This window comes from Papaver somniferum, chromosome 9, assembly GCF_003573695.1.
Source record: "Papaver somniferum cultivar HN1 chromosome 9, ASM357369v1, whole genome shotgun sequence".
In the NCBI taxonomy this organism is placed as follows: Eukaryota; Viridiplantae; Streptophyta; class Magnoliopsida; order Ranunculales; family Papaveraceae; genus Papaver; species Papaver somniferum.
In genome coordinates this window covers 129,858,696-129,869,695 of record NC_039366.1, presented here as the reverse complement: position 1 = coordinate 129,869,695, position 11,000 = coordinate 129,858,696, and the positions used below count along the sequence as shown (strand labels likewise).

At 39.7% G+C, this 11,000-nt stretch overlaps 1 long non-coding RNA gene across 4 annotated transcripts; it reads right to left on the bottom strand.

The window, feature by feature from the left end:
- Positions 1-1,635: 1,635 nt before the first annotated feature.
- LOC113308780 lies at positions 1,636-5,149 on the bottom strand. Of its 4 annotated transcripts, none has more exons than XR_003340061.1 (7): positions 4,896-5,149; positions 4,378-4,734; positions 4,185-4,295; positions 3,964-4,071; positions 3,311-3,459; positions 2,424-3,188; positions 1,636-1,656 (listed from the first exon to the last, which is right to left on the bottom strand). It is a non-coding gene; the product is annotated as an uncharacterized LOC113308780 (long non-coding RNA). The 4 variants fall into 4 exon arrangements; XR_003340063.1 differs by lacking the exon at positions 1,636-1,656 and having other exon boundaries at positions 2,264-2,700; positions 3,066-3,188; XR_003340064.1 differs by lacking the exon at positions 1,636-1,656 and having other exon boundaries at positions 2,264-2,511; positions 3,066-3,188.
- Positions 5,150-11,000: the final 5,851 nt, after the last annotated feature.

Sequence of the window (11,000 nt, the reverse complement as noted above, 5' to 3'; positions counted from 1 at the left end):
TAATGAGATAATATAGTTATTGTTATTCTATGAGATCAAGTCGTGGATTCGATCATAGAATCAGAACAATTGTTTATTGTCATTCCATGGGACCAGTCGTGGATTCGACCATGGAATAGGAGCAATTGTTATTGTCATTCCATGGGACCAGTCGTGGATTCGACCATGGAATAGGAGCAATAATAGATTATTCTGGGAATTCAGTAGTGAATATCACGGCAGAATTAATCTTAATTAGGAATAATTAACTTTGTGGCTCTATACTAGCAGAGCAAGCTGTCTAGGAGCATTAATTATTCCGATATAAGCTTGCCGGTAAGTCATATCATTTATATAGTCAGGGTAAACTCGTTGTTTGTTCCTGAAGACGTTATCGCTCTATACTAGCAGAGCAAGCTGACTAGGAGCCGTCCATCTCATGATACTATATAGAAATAATCACTGAAAGTGTTCAGTATTCATGAGATATGTCGTTGTCCAGTCGTGAGACTACATATCTACATGTACTCTGAGAGAAAGTACTCTCCGTCGAGAATTCGATGAGAGACCCGTGTCTCAATACTCACGTCTGATTGCTGGATCAGAGCTTCGTATAATTATGAGTTTACGATTTTAGCCCTTATCAAAAATCCACCATCTACAGCTAGTGTCTGTAGCGGCTTAATACAGTGTGTATTCAATCTGGACTAGGTCCTGGGGTTTTTCTGCATTTGCGGTTTCCTCGTTAACAAAACTTCTGGTGTCTGTGTTATTTCTTTTCCGCATTATATTTTATATAATTGAAATAATACAGGTTGGGTGTTCGTGATCATCAATTGGAAATCCAACCTTTGGTTGTTGATTGATATTGATTGATCCTTGGATATTGGTCTTTGGTACCGTCCAAGTATTCCTTGTGTTTGATTAGGACTCGCTGATTTCTATTAGCTTGAGTAATATCAAAAACAAGAGAAGAGATATTAACTCCTTGAGATACTTTTATCTAGATTGAGTCTGACTGTCTAATTGATTCTCTAGCAAAGTATTTCGGAGTTAGTCTATACAGATTGTTAATCGAATTATTGGGTGGTGTTGTTAGACCCCCGCTTTTTCAGTAACGATTAATGATTAATCTCTCGAAGATAAACAGACATGTATTAACCCTAATGGTATTTTCATTAGACGAGCTCGCAGGCTAAATCAGAACGATAATGTAAATGACTATTTATAGCTAGCAAACCTAAAATCCTAAAAGTATAAAATTACTAAACTACCTAGGAGAACATATTATTCTCATAAAAACATGACAAGTCAAAGAAAACAACTAATTATCCTAATAGATATCAATCAATATCACAACAAAACTAGTGAGCTTGGAAAATTCGAGCTCAAAACATCAATTCCACTTCCCAATCAAACAAACCCATCCATTAATTGTTGGATTTCACTCTCGATTCCACATAATCTTCTAATCAGCTATAGAAATCTTAACCCCGAGTCTCACAAAATCATCTTTCTCCAGTTCGATCTCAAAACATCAATTCCACTTCCCAATCAAACAAACCCATCCATTAATTGTTGGATTTCACTCTCGATTCCACATAATCTTCTGATCAGCTATAGAAATCTTAACCCCGAGTCTCACATAATCATCTTTCTCCAGTTCAATCGAAAGTCCTATAACCAATCCAAAACTGCAACCTCATCAACCACACTTGATTCACCATAAATGACATGAACAATTCTCGGTCATGAATTCGAGAAAAAAGAAGAATCCAAAGAAAGAAAAAGGAGAAGAAGAGAAGAGAATTGAGTTTCTCTTCAATTCGGTTGGCAAAAAAACCAATGGGTTTATTACTAGGGCGCCCAACAGACTGGATATTATCAGCCGGGAAGAATAGTATTATTATCATAAATAGAAGGTGTCATGAGAAGAAATCTTGGTTGCCTTGATGGCAGTTGCCCGCTAAATTACTATTATACGATTATAACAAATTAGATGATTTCTTATTCGTGCGATATCTGAATGACCATTCAAGAAAGAAACAAAAACTAGGATATGAAAACTACTAAATTGTGTTTTTTTTACAAATTTGTACCAAAAAATTGGTATATTTCCTATTAAAATTTTCTAATTATCAAGAAAAAAACAAAAACTAGGATATAAAAACTAGTATATTGAACAAACAATTTGAAAGATCGATGGTGTATGTAGAAGTAATTTGAATTTCTTTCAAGTTTTTGCAAAATCCAAATTAAGCAAGTAAACTTGGACGGAGGGAGTAATATACAGAGATCATTGATGTAGAAATCTGAAGGAACAATAGAATTGTTGTGGGGTACAGACCAGACATAGTAACTACTCAATAACTATTTCAGAATGTATTTTGCAATTAACACTTCCGTCACAATAAACAACAAGGGTGAAAAAGTGAAGAACTTACAAGCATTCCTCTAAAAAGAGTTCTCTAAGAGAAATCAGCCGTCCTCATATCTAATTTGCTGCAGTCTCATCAGCGGCGAAGCCAAAAACTAGACCACCGGGAAGCAAAGATTTGTGAGGGGTAGCAGGAAAGCAATATTAGGCTTGGAGGAAAAACTAGACGTGGAAATTTAGGCTTGGAGGTCCAATGGGAAGGGGTAGCAAGTGCACAACACCCTTCTTATACATTGAATCCGCCACTAAGTCTCACCGATGTAAATCGGAGCAGCATGCATTGCCTAAAAGCATATCAGAAATTAAAAACTTTGCCAAGAAAACAACTTCAGTACATAAACCATGCAACACCTCGAGATGCAGTATCTTGGACCTAAAGAACTATGGTAAGACTTTTCCAACCGCAGTTCATTACTTTATCCTGGTAGTGCATGTACTGGAAACATCACAGATCAAGATGTTGTGGCAAAAAAATGGTTTACGAGGAAAAAAAATAGTAACTAGTGCATATATTAGCGTCCATACGCAAGTCCCAGTACTTGTGGGTTTTCATGTCAGCGGAAACACTCTCAACCATCTGTAGTGTCCAGTTAATAGGAAACCTAAGTTCATCCATTAGAATTAGAAATTTAGAATGCGGGCAGAATACCTTTACAATTGGAAAAATCATCACTTTCACTGTGAAGTAGAGATGATATAGAACCATTACGGTTGCCTTATTTCACATTTCCTCGGTAAGATATTTTGAAGTAACAGTCGGTTGCCTCTATCTCTGCAGACAGTAAAGCCAACCTCAAGGAAATCAAAGACCAATAATATACAAGCAAAAAAAAAAGAAGAAGATAAAGACAGTCAATAGAGATAAGCATTATCTCTTTAATGTAGGAAAGATACCTGAGCGTTTCATATGTATCAGCTTCATTGTATTGTCCGTGTCTGCTGAACCCATACCTTGTATCACCGTTGATAGCATACGAGTTATACTAGTGAAAATAGCTCAATCACGCAGTGCCCAGATGATCTCCAATTATTGAACAATACTCCTTCAAAAACATCCAGATTAGTTAAGTTACGTACTATATCAAAACACAGTGCAAGCATGAACGTTCGGATATGGATAAGACATATTGAACTAACTCATGATGATAGAAAATATTATACCTAACCAATAGCTTGACAAAAATCATAAAACGTACTGCCTTTGGAATAAATTAAGCATAACATAGGTAGGAAGCAAAAAATTTAACTAATGCACCCATTCACTACAAATCCCAACAGATTTAGATGAGGATAAGTACGTTAGTTTACCTTGCTACTGATACTGAAGTTGTCAAGAATAAGATGAGGATAAGCTTTTGACATTCTTCCAACAGACTTTTGCCTAAATTACCTTTAACCTAAGGGTGCATACTCTTCACCTTGCAAGGTTTACAAGCAGGCAGACAAAATTGCATCTTGACTTCCAAAGTAAATGGAAAGACAACAACAACCGCATGTAACACATGAAGGAAAAAAAAATTGAAGAGAAAAAAAGAGAGGGGATTTACCTGAGTGTTGGAAGATTCAGCAGAATCCATCTGTATCAATAAAGGTTCTACCACTGGCATAATCTATCTCCATTCTTCTCAATCTTGAGAGTTTCCCCTCAATACTTTCTACACAACAAGAAGAAAACTTGGGAATTCAGGAAAATTTACAAAATCATGAAACCCAAAAACTCTTTGGGGAAATTTATCAAATACAATGTCTGCTTGTTACCGGCACTTACCAACCACCACCAAATGAGAGAGATGCACACAACTGTCACAGTGGGAAGAAGCACCAACTCTGAAACTGCAGCGTCGCCTCTATTGCATACATGATCAACAATGGGTTGGACCTGATCCAGCATTAAAAAAATGGGTTACAATATATATCACATTCATTAAACTTATGGGAGTTAAGAAAACAGCGAACCTTACCTTACTAAAAATGGAAGAGAAATCAACACAAGGGCGAGCCTTAAGGCTATCAACCTCCGTCTTTGACACAACCCATAAGATTTCATTGCACACCTTGACAAGAAGTAATTTTTCAATATTTGTTTAAAGAGAACCGATCCAGCACCTAGTAGCCCTTCCAGATGAAGTGAAAGGCACTGGTGGTGTCCTGATGTACTGGCCATTCTCATAGCAAATCTAGAGCTTCATACAAAAACACTATTAAAATGAGGCACCACCACCAACTAAACCGAAAATTCTCACCAACCAAACTACCAACACCTGCTACCACCATACCAGTTCCCCCATCAAAATCATCAACACCACGTGACCACAAAACTGAAATTAAAAGGAAACCCAAGTTTAAAACTCCATGGAATACATAAACAAAAACAAAATTTGCAAAATCTATACAGAATATAACCTAACAAAAGATGTAGTTCTATAATTAGGTCAAAATAAATCAATAGCAAAAACAGGTAAGAAGTTTAGGGTTGTACCTTGCAGGATCTATCAATTCATCACTATAGAAGGAGTTGAACCAAACAAACCTTACAGAAACATTTGACTTTACAGATGAAAACGATTTCTTGAGTGATTGAAAGATTAGGTTTGATTTCCGAGATAAGTTTTGATTAATGAGATTTGATTAGATTCATGAGAAATGGGTTTTGATTTCTAAGAACGTCGATTTGATTTCGCAAATTTAGGTTTAGATTTAGAAGAGAAGAAATATGGGAGGAGGAGAACTCGAAGAACGAGGATAGAGAGGAAATAAAAAGTAAATAAATGAAAATAGATGATAATAAGATTCAAAAAGACATTTAAACCCTCAACTATAATAAAAAAGGCAAGCGTGTCCTAGCTTCTTTATTTTTTCTGGTAATTAACAATCAGTGCAACGTATGTTTTGATATGAGCAACGGATAAACCTCTGTAACGTGCATAGCCGTTGAAACCGCTATAACAACCGTTGCAAAATCCTTGATATGGTGTAGTGTTAGGTTAAACAACTAAGTTGATTGTGAAATCGATATAAGATATCGTATGTACTTGATGCACGTAAAGCATCGCTTTTAAGAATTTCAAAATAGTCGATGAAGCATCGTTGTTTTAAAGCTCGTCTAAGCTAGTCGCGAGTCAATCGTCTTAAAAGAAGAGCGTGACCGGTTTGGTAGCTCCAGGGATGAGTTATTGCTTAGTCGATCGCTCCCTGTAGGCAAGTGGCAGATGGTATCCATTCTAAAATCCTACTGGTCGATCTAAATTAGATATGGATTGCTCAAATCGGCTGGTCAAGTTGAGTGGTCGAGACGATTTGCGGCAGTTATGGCTGCTGTCGAAGCAGCGCGAGGGGCCGTTTTTGGGAGATCATCCGGAGCCGTACGGGCAAGGAATAGCTTGGATGATTATTCCTTGCGGAAGGGGGTGGCCGGTGATCATTTCAACGCCCCATAGATCGCTTAATACTCAATCTAAGCCTTCCGGCCAGGTCGGCGAAGATGGACAGACGAGATGGCTTTGAGAAAACGATCAGTTGTCGTTGATTTAGGGTTTCGTGGCCGCGCATCCACCCTGTTTTAACTGATCAAACCCAAGCGTCGTGCATTGATTCGAGTAGGCCGATTGGCCATACGTAAAGAAGAGCTTCCGGTGAGCGTGTTGACATCTCATTGGTCATCTAAAATCAGATCTAAGCCACTCGATTTGGATGGCGAAAACGAGTGGTCACGATCGATTTGCGACAGTAGCACACTGCCGCAAATAAGAATTAGGGTTTCAGGAAAGTCGCGTCCACCCTAGTTCGATCAAGCGATTTGCTGCCTCATTGATTTCCCGCAGGTAAGTCGATCAAACCGGGACAATGTTAGGCCGACGATCATCTTATGTGCACTTCCTTGATCGTACGAAACACGATCTAATCCGTCCAATTAGGCTGCCCAAGTTGGACGGACATGATCGATTTGCGACAGTTTCTTACCGCCGCACCCTAATTAGGGTTTTGGAAACAAGCGCGTTTGCCTTAATTTGGGCAAACAATTTGTTGCTCTATGAGCTTGTTGTGGGCAGGTCGATTGAGCAGGGGGAAAGTCGGGCCGCCAATGTGCATGTAGGCGCCGCTTTGATCATTCCAGGGAAGATCTTAGCCGTCCAACTAGGAGGGCTAAATTGGACGGTCATGATGTATTAAAGACCTTTTTTAACGGTCTTAGCTCGTTTGAGCTAGTTTCTTAACAACGCGAGCACCCATAAGGGTTGACATTCGTAGTGCTTAGGAATTCACCTAGTGGGACTCGATCGACTAGGGTACTAGTGGGCCCGCTGGTGGTCACCACGGTGATTGCCTAGCTCTGTTAGGAGTAGGCTACACTTGTTGGATCATGCAGCCAAATTTTGTGGCCGTGATCGTTTTTTGAGACTGATATAGACAGTCTGGATTTTCCTTTGAGGAGTTTAAACGAGTTCGATCGAGCTAGCTTCTAAAAGCGCGTCGATACGAAGATCTCTTTGTCAGAGAACGATGCAGCCTGTGTGAGTACTTTCATGCAGACTTCAATACTGACACTTCGGGAGATTCATGCTACTCTGCTGAGAGTGAACACTAATGGTCATGTCATGCCAACATTGAGGGTTCTCTTGCGGAACATAGCGTAGGAAAATACAAGGTGCACAATGCATTAAATGGATAATGATACTAGGAACATTCATTGAATATTCGTGATTGTTGCACCATTCTGAATGAATACCATGCATATTGAATTGCTCAATGAGTGAAGAGGTTTTTTTGCACTTATCCTTCTTAAATGGCTTTATCCCCTGGCAAGCTATCAGCGCATTAAATATATGGTTTTACAATTTTAGCCCTATTTGAAAAACCACCATCAACATTAAGTCCCTTGCTTAGCACGTAACAGTGACATTGTTGTGGGGTAAGCAATGGATGGTGACGGTTAAATATAAAATTTATGAGGCAAGGTAGACAGATGTTACCAGGATAGATGCCGGCTAGAGCATTTGAGCAAGATACACTTAACAAAGTATCAAAGCTTGCAGTGATCATACTCTTATCATATGTCCTCTAAGTAGATTTTGAAATTTGCTAAACTCCATTGGATCGATTGTGATAGGCTTTGACTTAAGTTGCTTGGAGTCCGGACTGCTGAGTCGCAACGAAAATATTCTTTTAACTCCTGAGCATTGACTGGAATAGAATTGCGTTCATTCTGACCCTTTATATCATAGGCTCATTCTTTCCCTTCTGATTGTGATGGTGAAATGCTTGGAATGCTTGTATCGGCAAAATCTTCTGGATTGTTTGAGTGAAGTAAACGAGCTGAGAGGCGTTCTTTTGCCGATGTGATGTTATCAGGTCTTCAAGGACTTCGTTCTAAGCGACATCCTTTGAACCATCCTATGAATCTTGGATTGTTGTATGAAACGGGATGCGATTGAGCAGTCCCCAGTTATACTTTAGATCCGATGGCGTGGCCGGATATGTGAAAATATCTCTGTGGCGTACTTCTGGAGCCTTTGGTGCACATATACAGCTCCATGTTGAGAAGTTTTTGCGGCTCGTAAAGCTTTGACAGTGATGATGTTGATATCAGAAATAACCTGGTTGAGGGACGTGAAGGCATCCCATGCTGGCAGTCCCCAGATGTAATTATCCTGAGCCTAAGTTGGTTGACGAATTGATGAAGGCGAAAATCTTTTGGATTCGTCATTTGTTGATTAATGAGCGAGAGTCTCACTTGATAAACATGTATTGTATCCAAACATCTGGTCGTCCATGCACCCTTTCCACATGAAATTGATCTGACTTTGCTGGACGTTGTGGCAGACATGATATGCTTGATCCGTGTGGCTTTCTGAGGCATTGAAGCGAATGTTGAAGCATCTCCTGGAGTGAACGTTGAAGCGACAACTGCTGTAGCGGACGTTGAAGCTGCTCCTGGAGGGAGCATTGAAACGGCTTCTAGGGAGAACTCTAGTGAGGGAGTCATTAACCCTTCAGTTTGATTTTCCCTTACAAGTTACATGTTTCTTGATTGACCGTCTCTCTTGTGTTGAAGAGATCCTTGACTTTGTATGTAGTGGTTGTTGCTATGGTGAAGCCCTGGCTGGTATCAAGCAACAAGCAACAACGATTCTTGATAACGCCTGTGATCAGAAGAGACCGGCAGGGAGAGGCACGATAGCTACTTGCACGAACTTGGTAGTCTTCATAAAATGGTAGAGATCGTCTCATTATTGGAGGGAGAAGCAGATGATGGAACTGATACCTTCCTTGATGTTTCCTCATGGAATGAAGGGGGAGACAGTCCCCTGCTCACGAGTATCTACTGAGCTTTCATCTTGTCTTGATAGATGTTGTCCCGCTGGGTTTCTGAAGAAATAATTTGGATGAGAGTTGGAGTTGAAACCAATGTTGATGAGGATCGTACGAGTTGTTGATCATGAGGCCGCCTTTGTGTCTGCGTTGTGTTTCATAGAAATCCAGGCATATCGTTGGTCTTTAAACAATACGCCTGTTCCCTCGAATACGTCTACGTCTTTGGGAATCTTGGATTTATAATGACAGCGGTCTTGTGTCTCTCCAAATTCAACATCTTTGAGATGGGTAGTGCTAAGCAGTCTCCAGCGACGCTCTTTTTCCTTTATCATCTTTGGATCGTGTCTTTGAGGAGTAGGGAAGTTCCATCATGTGAATGACTTAACTAATAGGTTCTGCAAATATGATGAAGCTCTTGACATGGAGAGTTTGTATGTACCTCTTAAGTACCGGGCGCAACCTCCTTTGGTTACGCAACTACTTATTCTACGGGAGATGAAATTCTGAAAGCGTCCCTCATAGATATTGTTGTCGTCGAGCCAGATATGAAATATATTGGCGTTGTTTTATCATTGTAGCAGTCGTGCATGTGGTACTGGAGTTGAAGTGGGCGATTTTGGACGCGCAGGATGTTGTATCTCGGTGGTTTCTCTTGCTTCTTCAGTGAAACCACTTACAGAAGGTTGAAGGTTGTATTGCATGTTGGTCCGACGTGTCGAAGAAGCTTTATCCTCCATTCATGTCATGAGCAGCGTGACTAGGTGCACTGTTTCTGAGGAGGTGGTTTCAAACTGGGAGTTACACCGAGATGTGTTTATGAAGTTTGAATTCAATGATTACTGGTTCTATGAAGAGTTTTCTAAAATCCAGATGCTGCAAGATGAGACGAAGTTCCCTCCGTGGACTTCATTGCTCGGCAAGAGGAGGAGATCGAGAGGATATCCTTGGAACTGAAGATGAAGCAGGATGCTCTCCGCAAAATGAAAGGAGCTCTTTCCAAAAAGAACGAGTTGTTGCTGAAAGACTTCCCTTGAATACTTGCGCATTTTCTTTTATATTTCCCTTTTAGGTGTTTTGAGTGATGTGAAGAATTCCTTTCACAGGTTGATTTTTTGGTTTTTTAACTAGTAGGTGATTTAATTTTTGAATTGGTTTATTTTTGAGATGATTTTATGAATGACTATCTGAAATGAATTATGTTTGAATCGGCTGAAAGCCGGCATTATGGTTTTGAATTCGATCATTCTATGTATCTCGTAAAAATGGCTGAAAAAGCGGGGGTCTGACAACACCACCCAATATTTCGCTTAGCAATCTGTATGGACTAACTCCAAAATACTTTGCTAGAGAATCAACTAGACAGTCAGACTCAATCTAGATAAAAGTATCTCAAGGAGTTAATATCTCTCTCTTGTTTTTGATATTACTCAAGCTAATAGAAATCAGCGAGTCCTAATCAAACACAAGGAATACTTGGACGGTACCAAAGACCAATGTCCAAGGATCAATCAATATCAATCAACAACCAAAGGTTGGATTTCCAATTGATGATCACGAACGCACAACCTGTATTATTTCAATTATATAAAATATAATGCGAAAAAGAAATAACACAGACACCAAAAGTTTTGATAACGAGGAAACTGCAAATGCAGAAAAACCTCCGGGACCTAGTCCAGACTGAATACACACTGTATTAAGCCGCTACAGACACTAGCCTACTCCAAGCTAAATTCGGACTGGACTATAGTTGAACCCTAATCAGTATCCCATCAATCCAAGGTACAGTTTTACTCCTACGCCTCTGATCCCAGCGAGATACTGCGCACTTGATTCCCTTAGTTGATCTCACCCACAACCAAGAGTTGCTGCAACCCAAAATCGCAGACTTGATAATAAACAAAGATGTCTCACACAGAAAAGTCTATCAAAGGATAAATCTGTCTCCCACAGATAAACCCTAGGTTTTGTCCACTCTTAAGATATGAAATCAAGGTGAACATGAACCAATTGATAATCCGGTCTTATATTTCCGAAGAACAACCTAGATTAATCAATCACCTCTCTACAATCCTTCCTGACTACACAGGCGGTATGTCGAGGAATTACAAACAGTGAGACAAAGAGGTTTGTGACTTCTTTATATTGCCTATCGGAGAACTCTCGCGATCTCAAGCCAATCAATCGATTGTACTCGTACGATAGAAGATGCAAGATCAGATCACACAACTACGATAAAAGTAGTATCGGTCTAGATTCACAATCCCAATGA